The 23,587-nt window shown below is 46.6% G+C and overlaps 1 pseudogene across 1 annotated transcript in view; it reads right to left on the bottom strand.

Annotated features, from left to right (window-relative positions):
* Window positions 1-15,153, bottom strand: part of LOC308631932 (tyrosine-protein kinase SYK-like) — a 46,827-nt pseudogene extending 31,674 nt beyond the window's left edge. The window contains exons 1-3 of the transcript XR_014024312.1: window positions 15,080-15,153; window positions 13,384-13,845; window positions 11,912-12,072 (exon numbers count right to left, since the gene is read on the bottom strand). The product of XR_014024312.1 is annotated as a tyrosine-protein kinase SYK-like (transcript). The remainder of the gene's footprint in view (window positions 1-11,911; window positions 12,073-13,383; window positions 13,846-15,079) is intronic.
* Between the last annotated feature and the right edge of the window lie 8,434 nt (window positions 15,154-23,587).

The following is a 23,587-nucleotide window of genomic DNA, read 5'->3' as shown; positions in this document are numbered from 1 at the left end:
ATGGCATCGGAGGCTCACGGCAGTCAAGCAGTCCCACCCATAACGGACAAGGAGAAGGCTTCTGTAAAACGCATAGCTCACTTTCAAAACAGAACAAAAATTGAGGTGAAATGTGAGAAGGGAAAAAGTGAGTATCAAATAAGAGCAAAACAGTGGGTTTGGTCTAAGGGCAAACACTAATACTGGCGTTGCAGTGGGCAGGGGGTGACCTCTTAATCCAGCAACCAGGCAGGCACTGGATGTGAAGTCCACATGAACAGGGCAAAACCTCTTCAACTCTGGAGGAAAGCAATCCCAATATAGGACACCCAGGATTCCCACAGTTGAATAGCAATCGAGTTCTGAGCGCAGAAATGATCACCCAAAACACAAGGGAACACAAATTATGAGAAAAGGTCCATAGATTAAAAAGAGAGAGGAAGAGACAGAGATTAATCTCCCCACCCTGTTACTTTCAGCATTTGAAAAAATCAGATATGGAATATAAACTATGTATGAAATGTTTAGAGAAATAAAAGATGGGATAATAAAAATTACTAACCATCATGATTCTCTCAAAAATTCCCAGAAATATTTGAAAAACTACAACTGCTAGAAATTTTAAAAAACATAATTGATAAGGAAAAATCAATGAGTGAGTATAACAGCAGATTAAAAAGAGACCAAGCAAAAATTAGTGAATTGGAAAACAAATTCAGTGACATTACCCAGTGGAGCATATAGAGAAAAGTGAATAAGAAAGAATTATGAAGGATAAATTTAGAAGGTCTAACATATGTTAAATAGGAGCCTATGAAGCAAGAAATGGTAGGCAATTTATATGGGAACAAAAATAGCTAAGAGTTCTTTAGAACTGATGAAAGAAAAGATAGATACATGAGAACCACTGGCTCAGCTTTATATATATTAATTTGTTCATCTGCAAATGATTCAAGTTAAAACCTGACAGTAGTCATCCCTTATATGAAGGCAGCTCTGTCCAAAACTCCCAGTGGGTACCTGACCTTGTGGATGGTACTGAGCTCTGGGTACACCAAGCATCACATTAAGTACTTCACTATATATACTTAACACTTTACAGGTTACCTTTGGCGTATTCACATTGCCAGCTTCACTACTCTTACTCTTGGGCCATTATTAAATAAAATAAGGATTAACTGAATACAAGCATTGCTATATCACAACAGTTGATCTAATAATTGAGATGGCTGCTAAGTGAATAACAGGTGGGTAGTGTGTACAGTGTGGATACACAGGACAAAAGAATGACTCAGATCTCAGGAGGGACAGGATAGGACAACACAAGATTTCAATCAAGGACACAGAATGCCATGTAATTTAAAACTTCTGAATTGTTGATTCAAGGTATCAGGCTCCTAGGTGTCAGGCTTGCCTGACTCATAACCTGTGTTTTACACGGTCTCACTCAAGTTTCTACAAGTACAAACAGTTTTAAGGTTAACTCTGTCTCCCCAGACAAATATGGCAGCATTTGGGGTGTGATACAGGAATATTCTCACCTATAAATATGGGCACAGACCCTCCACTGAATTATGGAAACCTCACATACTCACTGTGGTTATTTGTGCTTAATTCAGCCTTTACAGCTATCACACATCTCAAATAGGCTTAAATGAGGTCCCCAGACCAGCAGAATCAGCAACATGGGCAAACTTGCTAGAAATGTCAACCATTAATCTTAACTAAACCTTAACCTAATCTTAGTGAATTAACAATGCAGGGAGTGGGGACCCAGTAGGCACAACTCCTAGTGTACACACACACACACACACACACACACACACACACACACACACGTGAAAGCTGCTGCTCAGTATATCATCTCTTCTGGCCCTTGTATATGTTCTGTGAAGCCCAACTCAAGGTATAGCATCCATCTTTATCCTTAACCCTAATTTAGATTTGTTCCTTGGGCAGAGGGAATAATACAAAAGTGTGTATTCTCACAAGCTGAGGAACTGGCTGCAGAGTGAATAAATTTTTTATGGCTGCCTTATATCAGGTGGCCATTCACTGAAGAGCATCGGTGATACTATTTCTGAAACACGGTATCTACCTGTCTTCTGGGCCACGTGCTTGAGGCAGGGGGCAGGGAGGGTGCAGGGATCAGTGACAGGAGTTAAATTCTGAAGTTCTGATATTCAGGGTGATGATGTCCCTTCTGGTGTCCCCAAGCCAGGTCTTCCCAGGTCTGCTCCTGAACAAGACTGCGAGGCTCTGATTTGCACACCCCAGATTATGTGTGGACACAGCCCTTTCCTTAGGCCCAAATCACTGAATATTCTAGTCTCTGGCAATGTACAAAGATTTGTTCAGCCCTCTAAACCATCTATTCCTGTTGATCATATCCTGCAGGGCCTCCCACGGAGCCCCAAACCTGAGAGGAATGAATGAGTTAGTGAGTGAGTGAGTGTGTGTGTGTGTGTATGTGTGTGTGTGTGTGTGTACAGGAGGAGTCTAAAGGTTTGGTGTGGAAGGGAGGAAAGAGAAGGGGAAAAATAACCCAGTGCATCATACTCCCCCCTGGAAAATGACTGATATAAAAAGGATGACTCAGGGACTAAGTGTTCACTCCTTCATGAAAGGGGCTGGGTGCAAGGGCAGGAGGGCATGTGAATTCATTTACAGAACACCTAAGAAAAAGCCACACAGGTGCTGTGCCTGTCCAAGGGAACTGGAAAGGGGGGAGTCCATCATGGCCTCTGAAGGGCCAACTGCACTCCTCCTTGTTCTCTGCTCAGAGGGCCTTCTGAACAACATTTTCCCCCTATATACAAAGAGCAAGGGCTTCTTGGAGTGATTTTAACTAGTACACCCAAGATCTGTCACGGGAGAAGAGCACTTATAAGGTGTCCCACCGGATCACGTACAACAACCAAGGCCAGAGCAAAGGGGCCAGGAACGCTTTCCTGACCCACAAGCTAAGCCCACAGGCCACATCTTCCTTGAGAAGTGCCCCACGTGGGTGCCTCTCAAATCCCTGGTTTTCAGAATTGCCTAGCATCTTGGTGTAGATGTGAGTTGTCCACCAAAGCTCATGGGTGTGACCATGCAAGATATTTCAGACGTGAACTGACCAGGTTGTGACAGCCTTAACCTAATCAGTGCCTTAATCTGCTGGAATGGATCAACTGGGTGGTAACTGTAGGTATGTGGGGTGTGCTGGAGGAGGTGGGTCAGTGGGCGGGTCTTTGAAGTTGACATTTTGTCTCTGGTCTCCAGTCTCATCTCTTCTCTCTTTGCTTCTTGACAACCATATCCTGACCTGCTTTCTTCCACCACACTCCTCCACCATGATGTTCTGCCTCACCTTGGATCCACAGCCACAAAGTTGGCCATCCATGGACAGAGACCTCGAAGACCTGAGCCTCAGATTAACCTTTCCTCCTCTAAAATTGTTCTTGTCAGGCCTTTTGGTCACTGCAATGAAACAGTGGACTTCCTCCCTCTTGGTTTCCCACCCTTCCCTCCCTTGGCCCATCCTGGCCTGGGCAGGCTGCGGTGACCATCTCAGACCCTGGGCTCCAGTGTCTCTGGCTCTGTGTGGGCTCAGAGTGCCCTGTCTGTGTTAGTCAGCTTTGCATCTCTGCAAGCTTTGCATCTCTTTCGCACCTTATAAGTGCTCCTGTCCCATGACAGATCTTGGGTGCACTAGTTAAAATCACTCCAAGAAGCCCTTGCTCTTTGTATCTAACAAGATCAACTCAGAGCATGAAAAGTTGATTTTGGCTCAAGGTTTCCATCTCTGCCAGTTCCAGTTCTTTGGGTCTGAGATTAGGCAGAGCGTCATGGCCAGAGGCCCCAGTGGGGACAGCTCTCAGATCATGGTGGGGTCAGGAACGGAGAGGGAGAGAGGAAGGGGATCTAAACCATAACACCTTCCCCCATCCATACTCAGGCCAGCTGAGGGGCCTCCTAAGAGATTTTAGTTCTATCCCAGAAAGATTACTCTGTGGCCAACTTCCGTTCTCAGAGTTAACAAGGACCCTAAAAATATACAAATTGTGACTGATAATGAGTTGTGAACTTACAGAAAGGACTGATATCTATTTCTAGATAGAGAGAGCAATATTACTCAGTTTTTGTGAATGGGGAGGCAGTCAAAATACCATGTGATACAAACCTTGTAGAAAATAAAGGGGATTTTAGAGATGTATCAGGCAGCTCATGGAAAATCATGTTATTTTTCTAAATTTGTTTGCTAATAGTATTTACCAGCTTTTTAAAAAAAGGCAGTAATTGATTATGGTTACTTTGCACTTAATTTTGTATTTTTTTTAAAGAGGGTCTCCAAATTTTGCAGGCTCTGGACTCCACCAATCCTGGATTCTTCCCTGGGGGGAGGGATACATAATTTAAGGGAAATAAACTTTTTGTTTCCTTTTTCTAACAAATTCACTTTGTAGCCACCTGAGCTGTGACTAACTTCTCAAAATAGCAAGCTGGAGGAGATCAGAGAGAGCCAAGAATCGTGTTTCATTCCTTCCCCACATAGTCTCACAGGGACCTGTCCCCATGTGGAACAACATGTGCTACAGCATTTCAGATCACAAGGAGCAAACATGAGCTGGGGAGGTGGAACAGATCCACAAAAATTCACTAATTCAGGTGGTGGACAGACACTGAGTACCGCGCACAGGTCAGTCACAGGCCTGCACAGGACAAGGTCATAGGTGGCTTACAGGGAGTCACAGGCAGAGACAAAGTGACAGGGGCATGCTTGGAGTTCACAGTGTGCAATATCAGGGAAATGAGGCCAGTCGGCATCCAAGAGCCTCTTTCCCTGTCCCTGAAGACCACTCCACCCTTAACCTCCGGAGACAAGATACAGTAAGAAGCATTGATCAAAGTAGACCTTGGTAGCTAGTAGATATGGCAAGGGGTGGGGAGGACTGAGGCAGTGAGGGATGGGCTCTGTATCTTTCTGTGTCCCACCTGAGACAAGGTGACCCAGTGTCACCTCTAAAGAGGGCTGCAAGGACACAAGTTTCCCCCAAACAGGGGTCTTGCTATGTTGAACCATAAAGTAGCCCAAAACTTCTAGAATGAACTCTCACAGCTTCACCTGTGACTACTGGGCTGATTCTCTAAATGGAACTTCTAGCAGGTCACTCAATAGTACCCCATAGGGAGTCGTTGGGAGTTAGCTCCCTATGTTCATTCATGAGTCAAATTCAGTCTGTTTGGTAGGCTTCTACACATGCCCAGCATCTTCACACTGTAAGGTCCCTGCTTAGTATCTGGACAGCCATCTTCAGTGACAGCCACCATTTTAAGAAAAATTTTGCTTTCCTGCCCGAGGGTGTTTCTGAGAAAGACTCACCACTCCCTTATACCAACCCCACCCTTAACAGCTTGCATTAGGATCCACCCTGCTCTGATCCCTGAGTCTGCCTCATAAAAGTCCCAAGCCCCCAGCCAGTTTTGCCTCTCTCTGTCTACAGAGAGATGGCCTTTGTCACCTCTGACAAATAAACTGTCCTGTGTATCTCGGCCTGGTCTGTCTTTCATCTCTCACTTACCCATCTCTCGTCCCTCACTTTCCTTCAGGAATCACAAAACTTAGATTCTGTTTCTAGATTAGGGAGCCCTGAGGTTCATCATAGGGAGGTCTGAGGGAAGGAGGGTTGGTTTGGGGAGACTTAGCTGGGGTCACCCTGGGCTAGGAATGGACCTGTGTGGGAGACCTGTGTGGGAACCTTAACCCGGAACAGGGAAGTCAGTCAGGGAGATGGGTGGACAGGCATCAGAAATATCAGGACAAAAGAACTTACTTAGCAGTTTTTGTTCTCTATGTATTTGTTCTTTGAGGTTTGGCTCATTTCCTCTTTTTTTGGGGGAGGGGAGGAGGGGGGTACTGGGGATTGAACCCAGAGGCACTTAACCACGAAGCCCTTTGTGTGTTTTATTTTGAGACAGGGTCTTCCTAAGTTGCCGAGGATGGTTTTAAACTTGAGATCCTCCTGCCTCAGCCTCTTGAGCTGCTGGGATTACAGGTGGGCACCACTGTGTCCAGGTCATTTCCTTAGTTTGGGTTCAGAGCCTTCTCCAGACTTCCATTAAACACTGGCGAGACCACACTGTGGCTGCAGTCACCTGGTATCCAGGGGGGATTAATTCCTGGACCCCATAAGGATAAGATGCATAAGTTGCTCAAGTTATGTTAAAGGGAACAGAACCTACACACATCCTACCGTAGATTTGATCATCTCTACTTATAATACCCAACGTAAATGCTGTATAAAAATTGTTAGTCTATATTATTTAGGAAAGAATGACAAGAAAGAAAAAAGTCTTTGTATGCTCAGTACAGGTTCCAATTTAAAAATATTTCAGATAAAATTATCAGCGCTTATTTACCTAACCTCACTTGGCTGTTTTCACTGCTAGGACCTCTGCTCCTCTACTTCTGCTCCTCTTGCTCAGTCCAGGTCTTTTTAATCCAATAAAACTTGTATCTTCCAGATTACAACAATTCCATGTGAAGAGATGGCAACACAAGATTATCAAACATCGCTGCAACTGAGACCAGTGTCTATCTCCTTTAGAACAGTCAGGACGGGACTTTTGATCCCTGGCTAGGCAGGGTCATCACCCCTTGCTAGCCTGAAGCGGCCATAGAAGATGGATCTTCACCCCTCACTAATGTGTAAGATTAAGGGATCAGAGTCTCAGGGGAGGAAATAGAGAGGGATTTAGAATAAGGAGACAGAACTATGGAATCTTAAGGGAAACACCCTCAAGCCATTGAAATGCAGAGTTAAGTCACTGAGATGCAGAAAACACACTTGCAAACTTTGGCCCATGTTCTTGGCTTGTGATCTTGAAAACTGAGGGAAATACACAAGCACACAGGAAAACTGGCATGATATTGTGTGGCCCCACCCTGGATCCACCTCCCATCCAGCCCCTGAGGTAGCCCTTCTATAAATATTGACCCCCCCAATCCAAGGCAGGGCTTCTTAATTTCAAGGCAGCCTACATTCTCCCTTAAATGTGCATCTACCTTCCTAATAAACCTCTATCTGTGCCTTAAAACAAAAAATTCAGATCCATGAATGTGGGACCCACATAAATGGGAAAGCTGGCTATATTAGTTATCCATCTGCGCTGCAAAGCAGCACCTCATGGGTGATGTCTGGTCATCAACAGCTGCTGGATCACCTTTGCTTCATTGAAGGATGGATTGCTACTTGGAGGGAGTCACTAGATCTTAACAAAAGCAAGTTTCAGAAATCCCAAATTCTCCACAGGGCCCTGTCTCCAAGTACACTCAAGGGCAGTCCTTGCCCTCAAATTCTGCCTTCTGTCTTGTTGCCACATTGCCCTGAAAACAAGGACAGAAATGAGATGTGACCCCTAACCACAAACTCAAATGGAGAAGGGTGTGGGCCCTGCGCACCTTATACAGAGCCATCATCCTGAGCACCACATGAAGGGACAGGGACTCAAAGGGAATGTGAAGCTTGTCCTATCACCAGGGAGCTGGAAGTCCAGGCACAGAACATGGGGCACCAGGGACATTCTGCACTGTGCCCTGGGGACTCTGCAGCAGAGCTTGGCACATGCCACCCTGTCTTCCCACAAGCATTAAACACAGCTCCTGTGCTCAGGCATGAGAAGGCAAAGACCCCAAGGTCACAGTAAAAAATAAACTCTGCCCCACTCTGCTGGCATGCACGAATATGCACGGCCTGGCTCTGAGGGGTGGGCCCCCTTCCTCTCCAGAGCCTGTTTAGGATATGAGAGGCAGAAAGACCACCCTGAACACCTGGTGCATCTGGCCCTAACTATCCCAAAGGTGGCCCCACCAACTCACCTGGAGCAGAGCCTACCAACGCCTGAGACCTTCCAGGTTATCCCTCCTCCTCCACCCCTACCCTCCTCCCTCTGCACCATCTACACTGGCCTCCCACGGGGGCCCAGCCCTCAAGCACACCCCTGCCTCGAGGCACTCACAAGAGCTCAGGTGGGATGCATCCTTATGGCCACAGGTCTCTCCTTTGCAATGAGGCCCTCCCTCACCACCTGGCATAAAACAGGACCCTAGTTAAGTGCCCTCAACAGACTATCAGCTCTCCATATTCACAGGTTCCACATCCAATACTTGTTCAACCAACTGGGAAACTGAATTATTTCAAAAACAAACAAACAAAATATCAGTCTGTACTGAGCATACACAGACTTTGTTCTTGTCATTATTTCCTAAATAACAAGATTCACATTACATTAGGTATTACTAGCTATGTAAAGAGGATTTAGACCATCTGGGAAGATGGGCACAGGTGATGTGCAGATAGTTTACCATTTTATACAAGAGACTCATGCACTGGTGGATTTTGGTATCTGAAAGGGATCCTGGAACAAATTGCCCCACGGATGTGGAGTGATGACCGTAGAAAGCACTTCTAACTGTTCAGTGTCTCTCACTAAGAAGCTGGCTCCACAAAGGCAGATACTTGCAGGGCTGACTTCTCCCACAGCAGAACCCCTCAGGGCACCCAGTATTTGGTGCTTTACAGAACTACAGACTCCAGTAATGTTGGTTCATGGGTAGATGAGCAGATATAATAACAGGAGAGCAGATACCAGCCACATTCTTTGGGAAAATCTAAATAAAGACTTGGGAAGGACTAGGAGAAAGAAACCAACAGCTTGGTGACACCCGCCTTTTCTAAGTGAGGATGCCCAGCCGCGACTGGAATCCAGTTGTGACTTCAAACACCCTGTGCCATGGCTATTTGTTGCAAGGAAAGAACATCTTAGGACAGGTCAGATCTGAATCACTCAAAACCAGGCTTGGGATCTCCTGCAGCCGTGGTGCACCCCCACAGGGGCAGGTAGGACAGACACCTGTCATAGACTGAAGACAGGAGTACTCATGGCAGATGTGCAGCCTCAAGATCTGCTGCTGGCTCATAAGAGTCACTGGAGTCTGTTAGCTCTACTTCCCACGAAATAAACACCAGCGGATACTTGTCAAAGTGAAGGAATCTGGACCAGCCTGGGGGCAACCTGAACTTGGGAGAATCATCACATTTGTTGACATAGACCCTGCTCCATGCCAGACACAAGGAGGATCTGGGCCAAAATCAGGATGCTAGAAACTTCACAGTCTACGAAAGTACACGAGCCTATATTCAGACATGCAAGCACTGTACACCACTGCCCCACAGAAATGTACTCGGTCACCACCAAGCACCCCACTTAGGTATTGCAGGAGGACTCATTGTCATAAAATAAAATCTTCAATAGTAAAGGTTTCTAGGATGCCTCTTTATATTTTATCTGTAACAAATAACCATGAAGGTTCCTAGTGAAGAGAATTTCCTGGTGCTAATGTTGGAGAAGGAACACTAAAAGTTAGTGGAGAGAGAAAAACGCAGACTGGTCTGGACCCAGAGTCCACGCCCTGCTGTGAGCTTGGCATGTGTTTTCATTGAATCTGCAAGGCAACAGTAGGCAACATCACCACTGACCCCAGACCCAGACAAGCTGAGCCTTCAGGAAGGTTATCTCGTAGTCCGAGGTCCTACAATTGGCATTGGAACCTTGGTTGTGAAGTGGGGACTCTCCAGCTCCACCATGGGCTCCTGCCTCTCGATAGTAACCTCCCTGATATAAGACTTGAACTGAAGGGTGCTGATAGTGGGCAACCCAGCATGTTTGGCAGCACCAGGAAGGAGTGGGGACTGGGGTGTGGGCAACAAGCAAGATAGCATCCAAGAGATTGGAGATTACAGTGTAAGGCAGAGCAGGAACCCAGTCCATAGCTGGCTGCGCTGGCACACACCTGTAATCCTAATGACTCGGGAGGCTGAGGCAGGAGGGTAGGAGGATGGCAAGTTCAGAGCCAGCCTCAGCAATTTAGCAAGGCCCTAAACAACTCAGCAAGATTCTGTCTCAAAATAAAATGTGAAAAAGGGCTGGGGACATGGCTCAATGCTTAAGAGCCTCTGGTTCAATCCTTGGTACCCCTCTCCCACCAAAAAAAAAAAGAACCCAGTTATAGAGATGACTGGGGGGACTTTGAAAATGTGGATGTTGGAGAAGGAACACTAAAAGTTAGTGGAGAGAGAAAAGCCCTCCCCATGGGCCCCTGCACCCCATGAGCTCTAATATCAGCTGATGCAGATGCACAGTAGTTCTGAGACTCTCCTATGTTAACTGTGAGCCCCAGGACCACGAGGGTGCATGGGATGTCAGTCTGTACAGCAGACAGACAAGGGTGCACACTGGGTCCCCTGTGTTCTGCATGAAGTTCATACATGGCCTTGAAGAAAGAAGGTGAGAACAGGACTCGGGCCCAGGTAGGGTACGAACACTTTTTTCAGCAACAGGTAACTTTAAGAAATAAAATCTGCTCCATGGTTATTTCCCAAAGAGTCTAAGAATAGGTCCTCTTAGCAAGAGCCCAGAAGGCCTTGTCTCTGGGTCTTGTCCCTCGGGCACTCAATACAAGAAGTATGCAGTCCTGTGACATGTGTGTTGGAAATTATTGCCGAGGAAATGGAAAAAGTCCAAACTTGGAGAAAATGAGCTTCTAGGTGTCTACACAGAGGGCAAACACCTTTTCTTCTGCACACCATCAGTGCCAGCGGCTGGGGCTGCATCACCCTGAAAGTCACAATCTGACATCATGCATCTCAACCTGGGCTACTTTTTTATTTTTTTAAGTTTGTGTTTAAAATCATTTTAAAAAATCAGAACTATGAGAAAGATTCTTTAAATAGGTGGATACTCAGAGAATACACTTCTGTTTCTAGAAAAAGTTGACAGAGTCTACCCGGTATTCATCAATGTGCCTGACCACTAGATTACCTCACTGTTTCTGGTTCAGTTTCTGAGGCAAGAATGGGGTCCTCTGTGGTCCCCGGGCAGCATCTCTGTTGGGAACACTGAGTTGTGACAAATGCACATGAGCCTTCTCTCTGCCAGCAACCATCTGCCCTTTCATCTTGCCAGAGCACCTTGGGAGACAGGTGCTTTCACCCCAAAACAGCTCTCAACCTTTCTGGACCATGACTCCACCCAGCTGGCCCGCTCCTCCAAGGACCTTCTCAAATTCAGGTTTACACTGACCCAATAAAGACCACGAGCAACAGAACCCAGGATTCATACCTTCTGATGTTTGAGATTATAAAGCTGAAGTCTGCAAACCCATTCTGATTAAGTAGCTATCATCACTGTTTATATAGACTACTCCCAGGAATCTTTTGGAAAACAAAAAAAGAAAAAAATCTACCCTGTTAGCACTTAGTTCCAAGAAAAAAATAGAAGTCCACTCTGAGGTTGGAGGTGGGAGGATCTGAAGGAACAAATTTATGTTTGCCTTTCTGTTCCATGATCACAGACATATTGTCTGTGCTCCCCATATTCGCCATGAAAAGTGGAATTCAGGTTGATCCTCTCTGAGCTGAAAATCTGAAATGTTCCAAAATCTGAAACTTGGGAGCTTGAACATGTTACCAGAAGTGCGACATCTCACACCTGGTCTTACGTAATGAGTCAAAATGGGTGCACCAAAAACACCATCTGAGATTCTCTCATACAACCGTACACAATGTGTATTTCCCGAGATATTTCCAAAATTAGAAAAAAAAATCAGAAATCCAAGGCACTTCTGGCCCCAAGCATTTTGGATAAGGGTTATTCAACTGTCTGTGGCTGAACGCCATTTTCTTTAAACATGGAGTCCCTCTATACCCAAGAAGAGTGTGCAGTTCAGGGACACACTAGGCAAAACACACTGGGTCACGGTTAATAGTTTAAATATGTAGTGACCCCTTCCTGGGGTCACATGGAGTCTACTCACGGGGAAGCTGAGTTCCCCTTAATTGTTCAAGCAAGCCCAGAGGTAGAAGGTGAGGGGAACAGACATAATACTTACAAAAATTTTCCATTTGTCTTTGATCCTATCAGGACAATCTGCTCAGATTCATCCCGAGAGATGTTCCCGTGGAACCAGGGCATCTTTTCATGGGCCGTGGTGGCTATCAGCTTCTCCAGCTGGGGCGTCTGACTGATGATGGCCTGTTCCAGAGCCTGGCCCTGTGTGACCAGGGAGAGAGAATGAGCCATACCAGGTAGAAATGGGAAAAAACCACACAAGCCATGTCTGATGTTTGGTGAGCTCAAATGTGGCCAAGGAGGATCAGATTCCATCCATCCAATCATTTATTCATTCAGAAGAAACCAAACTGTAGGATCTTGAAGGTGACTTAAATACCTTCAAGTGTATAAATAAGAAAGATGTTTTGGAAGAAAGAGTTCGGCCTTTTCGAAACCAGACAAAACGTTGAATACCACCTGGTATAAACACCGAGGCCAGAAAACCAGATCATCCACTAGGTAGACAGTGAGTTGTATGATAGAACCTGGTTATTCCAAGAAGGTCTTAGGTCAAGAAGCCCTAAGAGGTGAACAAGGAAGGCACCTGAGGTGTCCGGTCCCCTTTACCTAGTTACACTGGGCACCTCACTGACCCTGTACCTGTAGGGGAAAACTCTTGCCCCTGTGAGCAAAGCGAGATGGAAACCAAAGGTGGAAAACTGGGCAGAGCGCTTAGTCAATCAACTACTTTGTCTTTCTTAGTGGGAAAGAAACCAATCTTTTCAAGAGTTACTAACGAAGAAGCCAGTGTTTGAATTTGCATTAATCAAGAAAAACCCAAGAAGTAAAAATAAAAATAAAACCACCCCAAATGTGTAGCTGAGAAGAGCAAGGAGGGTAGGTAAGGATGTGGATACCTTTGCCAACTTTCCAGAGGCAAAATTTTGTGCACGTGTCCAAATTAAACACAAGCATCCTCTGCCGTGGCAAACCTGGCCTCTTGGGCTTTATACCAGAGATATTGCAATCCAGCTTAGTATTGGCATAGAGTGATATCATTAGCAGCAGTATTTATAATTGATAAAAGGCTTCATCAGTGGATACTAGTTAAATAAATGATCGTGCCCAGTGGGCAGCGCCAGGTGGCCAAAGAAAGGGTGGTGCACCTATGTGTGTGTGAGACAGAACATTCAGCAAGAGACATTAAGAAGCTGTAAATTCAAGGGCCAATCATTGTGCATGGCATGACCCTGTTAGGTAAATATCAATGTCTCTTTGAAAAGTCCCTCCATGAACTTGGTGGCAACATCTCCTGTAGTGCAGAAAGCCACATCCTGGGCATGAAGTTTCCCTGCCTCAGCGTATAAAGGAGGAATGGTAGTCTTCCTAGAGTCAGTCGCTTTTTGGCTAAAATTGATGGTTGAGGAGTTGGGTGCTCTTTGGGGCACACTAGGTTTGCATGTCATGGGGACATCTGTGTGGAATCCCAGGTTCCCATGAACACAGGGTGCAGGTCCAACTGAGACCCACCTGCAGGTTCCAGGTCTGCTTTACATATTCCCTGATGAGGTTTTCCTTCAGGTCCTCGAAGGGCCCTGTCTTGGGCTGCACTCCGGGGGGTCAGTTGCAGGGTTTTGTGAGAAGGCAGATGATGCCATCGGATTCCTGCGAGTGGTACTGGCAGAGGTCAGCAGGGCTGCTGTGGGTCCTGCCACCCGAGATGGCATAGGTGCCATTGATCTCCTTCTCGATGGTGTAGTGGTGTGCCTTCCTGCTGTGAGCCACTGACAGGGCAAAGCCACCCAGGTAATTGCAACTCTGACGCAGCAGGTAGAGCCCATTTGTCATGCCCCCCTGGACCAGGTAATCTTCGGCCTCCTCCCGAGTGATGTTGCCAAAAAAGAAGGGCAGGTGGTTGGCGCTCTCTGTTGGGCTGTTGGCCATGCCTGCGCCGTCTCCTCAGGAAGTGACAGGGCCCAGGCAGGGAGACACCTGTGGACAAGACAAAGATGAGAAGACTCCAGTGAGCAACTCAAGCTGCGAGAAATGTGGGCTGACTCCCTCTGAGCCCTTGACAGCTGGAGACAGATCCTCCCGCTCAGAATGGAGGTGCTTCCCTCTTTGGACTTCCCATCATGCACTGTCATTTCTGCTCACACGACTTACGGTTTCCCAGCCCGCCCTCTGCATAATTAACCCAAATCACAGCCTTTGGCCAAAGTGACCAAATTCACTTTTTTTTTTTTTTTTGGTGGGGGACAAAAAATTTTAAGAAACCTCCTAAAAAAGAGAAGTACACAGAAGTGTTATTGCAAAACAGGCTCAGGCAATCCCCGTGTGGGTGAACGGCAGCACCCAGGAGCAGAGACCAATACAAGCTTAAAGCCAGGGTTGCTTTGGAGATGGCGACGATTTTTTATTTTTGCAGGGCGCGTTGCCAGTGAAGATGCTGTTGAATTCCTTTCCTCTCTTTTTTTTTAATTTTTTTTTTTTTTTTTTAGTTCTCGGCGGACACAACATCTTTGTTGGTATGTGGTGCTGAGGATCAAACCCGGGCTGCACGCATGCCAGGCGAACGCGCTACCGCTTGAGCCACGTCCCCAGCCCCCCTTTCCTCTCTGTTTGAACTACAGAGATGACTCCAGATAGCCACTGGGTGAGTTGAAATCCAGAGAGCAGCCGTGGGGGCCTCATCTGTGACCATGGAACACTGTCCCCTTCTGTCACCACAGGCCTCCCCACCCATGGTCTGGGGTGGAGACCAGACAGCAGCTGCCTGAGGCACCCAAGCCACATCCTCCTGCAGTTTGCTTGAGCGTGGGAACAGTATGCCCCGACCCCACTCCACTCCACTCCATCGCCTCCCTTTGTCACATGGCTTCCCAGGTGACCAGGGCTCCTCCAATGCATGGGTGATAGATAGTACAGGCTCACAGCTACAAGGACATCTGAGCAGGAAGGTACTGCCCCCCAGGTGCCAGCACACACTGCAGAGGGGAAATGGAGCTGCAGACAAAGGTGATTGATTGATTGATTGATTGATACCAGGGATTGAATCCAAGGGTGCTCAACTACTGAGCCGCATCCCCAACACTTCACTGGATTTTAGAGACAGGGTCTCTGAGTTGCTTAGGGACTTGCTAAATTTCTGAGGTTGGCTTTGAATTTGCAACCCTCCTGCCTCAGCCTCCTAAGCCACTATGATTCCAGGCATCCACTACTGTACCTGGTGCAGATGCAGTTTTAACATGGAGCTTTGTAAATGAGATGTCCAGGAGGTATCCACAGAGGTGTGTATTTTAAACTAAAGGGACTGGTCATGGAAGGAAATCATCCAGATGGCCTCACTGTTCATCTGGGGAGAAAGCACTGGCCCCTTCATGTTCTCCAGACTCCCCGAACACCTCAGGCCTACACGACATGCCACACACACATCACATGCACATATATGACATAACACTGCATCACATACATAGGTATCCAACAAATACACCAGACCCACACACAACCCACAAACACAACACGCATGTCATGCACATCACCCATACACCACCCCCACATCATACACACTCCATAAACATGCAACATATCACATATTCACCACACAACATACACACATCATATACATGTCACAGACTTCACACACATAACAGACAACACACCACACCTACAACACAATACACCACTCACATACACATATCAACCATCATTCACACAACATACATATCACAATCACACCTCATGTATACATGTGTCTTACATACACACATGATACAACATACATACAACACAAACACCATACACACCACTCATCACCAAACATGCTCCATGCAGCACAATTACACACATACCACACACATCACATCCCACATATACCACACCTACTACACACATAACACACTATGTACACACCATACACACATCATACAAACCCTACATCACATGTACATGCCTGCACCACATGCCACATCGTATCCACTGACTACATCACATATACACACACACCCCACATGATACATAGCACGGCCCCCACATGATCATACGAAACAACCCCTTGGGATGTGAACTGTCCTCGAATTGGCTGCGCAGCACAGGAACACCCACCTGATGCAGGTCACTGAATTTTCTCTGGACAGTATCCTCCTCTGAGTGGCCCTGCAAAGACAGGGGTGTGGTCCAGTGTGATAAGATGCACAGTCATTGTTTTGCTTGCTTTTCATAGTATTTGACTGTTAACGTCTAATTTTTCTTGGTCCAACACGTTTCTAAGAATTTAAAGCACAGTCTACTTGTTCTTAGGTTGAGGATGCTCTTAAGGAGGGGACATCTCTGGTGAAACCGAGTGTCTTTTGGGAGGTGCATCTATTCTGACTCTTCCCCTCCCTGGTTCTCTCGCCATGGTGTCTGCCGCAGGCTCGGCCCCGCCCCTAAGTCCTCTCTTGTCACACTCCCCACTTTTCTGGCCAGGGGTGCTGGGCCTGTAGGGCCTGGACTATCCCTCCTACCTCCTTTCACCCTGCAGGCTGTCCAGGGGCCTGCTCCTCTCAGGCGCCTGCTGTGCTGCTGTTCCCGCCATGTTGGGGAGGCCACAGCGTCCATCTGCTGCCTGCCTGCATGTGGATCCCCTGGCAGTACCCAGCAAGGGACACAGGGGACCTTCTGCAGTCTTGTGTTCTCCCAGGAGTGACTCCCAAGGGCTGTGTGCCTGGTCCTCACCCTGCACCACGACAACGGCTTCACCTGCAGCTGCAGACCTTCACCTCTGACCCCACACACCCTGACCACACACCTCCTCCCACGGCCTCCCTCCTGGGCTGCACAGACTGTGCCCCCTCCAGGCTGCCCATGCCCCTGCCATGAGGCTCACTCCGGGCATCCCATCCTCAGCTCTCTGGACCTCACCAGGGCTGCCACAGACATCCCCCCTTTCCTGGGCTCACTTCATGCCCCCTGCGGCCTCCCCACACCCCTGACCACTCTCCCCCATCCTCACAGAAGTACCTCATATGCTCCTTGCTGTGTGACTGTCCCTGACTGCTCATACCCCCTCCAGGTCCCCATGTCCCTCTTCAGGTAGCTTTAATCCACTAAGAGCTCCAACTAAATAACTTTTTAAAGGAACAATATTTTAAATGAAATGCTAACAACCATCTTTTGAGCGATATAAATTGGAACTACATTTTCTTTGAAAGTTCACTGGTTTCTTAGTAATAGCTCCATCTCTGCAGGTGATTCGACCTGAATCTCAGGTTCAAGTGCATCAACAGAAGACAGAGCAGGTTGTCACAAGGTCCTGGGGTCCTCTAGAGGCCCTCTGAGGTACAAGTCCTTTATAGCTCATTTTGGTTTGTTTATTTCATTCCTAATAATATACGTGGCATGGTGTGATGTTTTTGATACATGTATAAAATGTGCACTGATCAAATCCAGGTAATTGGCGTATCCACGTCAGTTATCATATGTTTGTGGTGAAAACTTTCAAAACCCCCTTATTTTAAAATGTACAACATACTGTTCACAGACAGTGTGTTTATAAGCTTTTTGTTGCTGTGACAAAAATGCCTGAGAAAATAAACCTGGAGGAGGAAAGGTTTATTTCAGCTTCTTGTTTGGTGGTGTCAGTCTCTGGTCACCTGACCCTGTCACTATGGGCCTACAAAGAGGCGGCACACCGTGGTGGATGTGCGTGGTGGAGAAAAGGTTGCAGCTCCATGGTGGCCAGCAAGGAGACAGAGAGAGGGGACGAGAGAGACCCTCACTTCCTTCAACTAAGTTCCACTTCCTGAAGTTTCCATCTCCTCCCAACAGTGGCACCAGATGAGATGGAAGTCTTCAACACATGAGCCTTTGAGGGACATTCCGGATGGAAACGACAGCAGTCCTCCTTCTGTGCAGTAAAACCATCTAACTGTCCCCAGGAACCCCTGCCCCTGCCCCCACCCTCCCAGACTCTGGGACCCTCCACCCAATGCTGCATTTCCACCTCCTTCCTGAGCAGAAGGCCACCTCTGGTTTCCCTGGGGAGAAAAAGAGCCCCCTGTGCTCAATACTGGCCCCATCCTGGCCTAGAGGCCCTCTTCCTTCTGACCAGAGGATTTCTTGTACTGGAGGTGACCAGGTGCTGATCTGAAGGAAGAGTGACCTTGTCCTGTGTGGTGGGTGCTTGGCCAGGAGAGCTGCTCACTATAGGAACTGCTGACAGCATCCTTGGACTATTAAACTTAAGGCACAAACAGAATCGGCGACAGAGCAGCAACAGCGGCACTCCTGCCTGCTCAGAGCTGACCCCCCCACTCGGTCCTGGTATCCACCCTCCGCTTCCCCGAGCTTCAAGATGGTCACTCCACTCCAGCCACCAGCCACCAGCCACCCTGCCCTCACAGCCAGACTGCTGTTCTCAGCTCTGTTTTCCAGACGGATGCTCACTCTCAGCCCCTATGGCAGATTCAAGTTGCTCCACCTTCTCACCAAGCCTGGGTCCTGCCCCAGCTGTGGCCTCTCCACCACCAGAGCAGGGGGAGCCAGCCACACACCTGCCATGAGCCTTCTTCCTGCGTGCCCATGAACTCTACCATGGTCCCCTTCACTGCTGCTGACACACTCTGCTCACCACCTCCACGACACCTTCTCCTCTGTTTGCAGGGAAAGACCAGAGGTTGGGCACTTGAAATATATGTTGTTGTCAAAAGCTTTAGCTTCCTTTGTAGTGAGACCATCAAACCTGGTCTGCATCTATGTGACCTGGAGTACATGGTTTCTGATTTTCCAATGAACATGAGGCAGAAGTGCTGAATTCTCTCTTTGCAGGTAAACTGTGGCCTCTGGGGTCTAAGTGTCTTCCTGTGTGGAGTGTGAAGCCATTTGGTCATCCTCCACTTTTCGTGGTGTTTCTTGCTGCGGCACTGGGAGTTTGGAATTTGCTTCAGGAAATACAAGGAGTTCAACTGGGACACAGTGCTGGAGGGAGTTCTGTCACGTGTGGTGGGTCAGGGTCCTAGGAGAATGCACCAGCCAGGCTTCTATCCCACAGAGCTTGCCCCCTTGACCATAGCAACCTGATTCTGAACATTGCCCTGAAACCTCTCCATATAACAAGATGCCTTTACATAGAAGGGTCTGCTCACTGCACCATGTCAGTCACAAGCCATTTGGAAGCCAATGGCAGATCCACATGGCCCCAACACAGATGTTTTATCACACACCTGCACACCACTGCTCTAGGCCCACTACTCAGCAGGCCCCAACTTACTGGCATCTCTGTTTTACACCGTTTTCATGAAACCCAGTCAATCAAGGCACTGTCTGGTACACTCCTGATCAGCAACAGGACATCCAAAGGTTCTCCAGTGCCACCAGGTCATGGGAATTTCAAAAATTTCATGGTATTTATCTAGCTAGCCATTTTTAAAGGATGAAGTTGGAGGCACTGTGGGTTTCCATTCCTTCAGGAACCATTAAATGGTGAGGAAGCTCATTTCAATGAAAGCTCTGGAGAACTCTCACAAACAAGGCTTCCCAAAGAGTGGCCAAAACGTCACATGAATCCAGGCCCATTGAGGTCTACAATGTGAGGTCCACGTGTGTTTGGACTCTCCACTATGGCTGCCAGGTCTTTAAGAATAAAATCATGTGATATCCGGGCTGAGATTCCCAGTGCTCTGTGGAAAGCCAGCCTGGGCCTAGATCTCAGTTTCCAAGGGCAACTCTCATGCGTGGCCTCCTAAAATCCCAACGCAATTCACGGCAATACTTCTCTGAGGTCAGTTCCAGAACTCAGTCTCCAAGGGGAATCACACCAGAGTTCAAGCCCAGGTGGACCCAGTCATCTCTTCCCACTGCCACACTAATGACCACAATTCAAACCAAAACACTGCCACATGGCCCTCATCTTCTTCCATATAGACACTCATCATAACCTCTGGCTGGAAGTTTCCATGAGGGGCACAGCCCAAGACAGTGTCCACAATGAGCTCCCTTGCCTCTCATTTGCCTAATGTCAGGGTGGACTGGACACTCTTCCTGTGAACCTGGAGTGATCAAATAGGCCTGCCCTTAATACTGCTCTACCTCTCCAATTGGAGGCCTACTGACTGCCGGGTATAGATTCTTTGTGTGACCTGGAGTCATGAGAAAACCCAAGCACCTATGGGATAGTCTCTGCAGGGCTTTGAAGAACTCATTTGACACAAAGGATCCCTATTCTCACTTGATGGAGGTCAGGAACCTTACAGAGGACGGCGAGAGACTTCATCCACAAGGACTGCTTTTGTGCCAATTTGGCTTTGGATGCACACATGGGATCTTTCTTTGGATCCATGAGGTGCTGACAATCTAAGCCACAGCCTCACACAGGGCCAAGAGGCTGATTCAGACACATCCCTTTGCAAAGCAATTAAGCAAAGAGCCACAGGTGATGCCCATTCATTTCCATTTGAAAACTGTTTTCTTCAGGCTTCACAAAGGGGTGCCCTGAGGCAAAGGCCTTCCTGACATTCAGGGCCACAGAACAATAGGTAAGCCAAAGGCCCAAAGCAGGGTTTCTCCAGGGAGACTTTACTGGTCACACTGATATCTGAGTTTTCTGAGATGCTCACCATTCCTTTCAACTATCCAGTGCATGGCCGTGTCACCGAGCTTGGAGGTGGTACATATCTTGGACACAAAACCATGAGCCTATTCTGGAGAGTGGCCAGAATTCAGGAAGAAAACAGGAACTTAGGAAGATAGTAGGTGTTGCCCATCCATAAGGCAAGCCGCAGTCCATTCATCAATTGGGCAGGATGAATGCTGGGAAGCTTTCTACTAGACAGGACACATCCATTGATGCGTTCTCTTTTCTAATGTCTACAACCAGGGACACAGTGGGATACACAAACATAGAAACACTCGCCTTGTCAAAAGCCTTACTAGAAACAGTCCACTCCAAACCAAACAAACCGCCTTTCCTACCTATTCTCAGAACATGAGACAAAACCACAAACTCACACCCACACCCACAAAGGCACCTCCTTCCAAGTTGGTCTGTGACTACCCAGAGTGTCATCTGACTGGTGGGCCATACTATGTTCCCCCGAAAGGGCCTGTCCTGTCTCACATCTGGCCTCCTTGGCCAACTCTGTGAAGTTGTCAGGAGCCAGCGGTGAGCCACTACCTGCTTTCTCAGGAAAGGCCCCTCTGCAGAGCTTTCCTGGCATTTGGCCATCCTCACATCAGTAGGTACCAAGAAAGACTGACTCTGTCCTTGGTAAATCCAAACAAGTGAGCCCACTGGGACTGGGACTGGGACTGGCTCTGGGTGCCTGGCTTCCTGGATCCCAAGTTCAGAGAGTTCCATCACCAAGGAAGTGAGGTGAGGTCACTTCCTTCAGGAACTGAATGAGGTCACTGCCTTGGCAACCACTGTGTCCTAACAGTTGCTTCCAAGGCTCCCATGAGATGGAGGCTGCCCCTCCTTCCTGTGACACTTTCACAAGTTAGAATGGAATATCAACCACAGGCACCAAGGAACAGCTGTCCACACAGGCCTGCTTTGGTCCATCTTGTCTACATTAAGAAGAGAGAGGCTCATTCAGACACATCCCTTCATCCTGACCAGGTTGTTTGCCATGGAAGATGACTTCTGCTCTCTCTCAGGTCCTTCATAGCTGCCTACATCTTCTCCAGGGATCATTTCTGCATGGACCTTTGAGGTTCTCAGCAGGTGGAAGATCCCCCACATTCCTGTATTGTAAGACCAACTCTGTCCCTGCTCTTCTGTAAAGTTAGATTGAGGGAACAGTGTATGGTTAGGGTTAAGAACCTGTTTGACTTGGGTGAGGAATCACTCTGCTGGATGAAGAATGGTACTGGGAACCTGCGATATTTATAATAATATATAGGTGAAATATATGTATGAAAACAGAAATCCAAGTAAGATTTGAAGGCCAGAAGGGCATTGGGCCCTTGATTGGGATACTTAGCTTTGAATGACTTTCTGCACAGGTGTCTCAGATAAATCGATATACAATGGCATAGGACCTTGTACCTTGGATGATTGAATGTAGAAGAGAACATCCAGTCAAAAAGGGATAGTAGGTAGGATTAGGAAGATAGTTGGTAGGTTTAGGAAGAAGAGTGGGTATACAATTTGGACCAAAAGTTCTTTAGCAATAGGGTGTCGGTTAGAGAGTGAATGTAAATGTCAGCACATGTGAAGAGGCAGTCACAATGATGAACTGGGGAACATATGTAGGAAAGCAGATATCAATAGAGACATGAGGAAATCAGGCAAAGTATAAAGTGAGTGAGAGGATTAGACATTTTCAACAGGGTTGAGGTTGAATATATCATCTTAGGAAGAAACAAATGTGTAGTCACCAATAGGATTGACATTTGAGAGCATTAGGCAACCTGGACAAGGATGTTTTTAGTAATCCATGCTCACTTTCAATGAGGCTTTGGTACAATCATAAGTGTGACCTTTGCATTTTGTGTCCAGAATATCACTGTGATAAAATGTATATGGAGATCAGGTGACATGAGTATTTCTTCCACCATTTCTGGGAGTAATATGTTGAAGACCTATAAATTAGCATTTGGGGTACATATAGGTGTACCCTGGGTCTATGAATATAGAGATAATGCATGAATAGACCATACAGTGAATAAATATTATAACTGGTTCCAATTCAAATAATGGATTGAATTGATATCTGAAAATATATAGGAAATCTAATATTGATACACAACCATTCATTCCAACCAGTTATACATCTAATGGCGATATTAGGGTTATGGTTTACCATGAAGGGGGTGTGAGTTTTGCTTCACAAGGGATTATGGAAATGGAAAAGAATGTGTTTGGAAAGAAGTCTCATGAAAAGACCAGTCAAGAAACGTGGAGGAATACATGTGTTCTGAAGCAGGAAGTGATTGAAAGGGAACCAAATGCCTAGAAATTTGTGAACTTGAGGATGAAATACATATCCTATGATGTGCATCAACTGAAGAAATAGTAATGCACCAGTGTTGAATAAACATGAAAGTCAAAATACACATCATGTCCCATAGGAATCTGCTTGCATTGATGTTAAACTGGGTCAGTTACTGTAGAAATATTAGGATTTCTATGCACCATTCTCTGAAGTTAGTTTTCAGCACTAGGAAAAAAATATGTATTTCAGGTGGATGACTATTTCTGAGAATAATCTTGTGAAAAGTTGATTATAAATCCACATATATGAACATGAATGAATTTAGGGAGTGTATAATAAGACACATACATTTCATATTTTGAAAAATCTGGAGACTGTGTGTATGTATATCTGTATATATATATATACACACACACACACACACTCACAGACATTAAAGGGTAGAAATGCATATGCCAATTGAAATTCATCATGAAATATTTATCATCCACAGATCCAAAAATATTTATTTTACTGAACATGTATTTATGTATCATGTTGTTCAAGTAGGAAGCTCACCTGGATGTTGAATTTTCAGTTCCAACAGCGTTTAGGAGGAGTGATCTCTTCTCACAATTTGTATCTGCCAAGTCAGCCACCTCACAAGAATGTACGTGCGATAGCAGGTAGGATTCTATATGTGCATGTAAAAATGCAGGTTGCTGAATAGACTACAGAGAAAGGGAGACAGGAATTCACATATTTGTTAACTTTCAAAACACATGGAGAACTACTTCTATTAAACTGGACTAGATTTATAACACCTACCCTTTACAATGCAA

Source organism: Spermophilus citellus (assembly GCF_964194105.1).
Source record: "Spermophilus citellus genome assembly, chromosome: 12".
Classification (NCBI taxonomy): Eukaryota; Metazoa; Chordata; class Mammalia; order Rodentia; family Sciuridae; genus Spermophilus; species Spermophilus citellus.
This window is presented reverse-complemented; position numbering and strand designations above follow the sequence as displayed.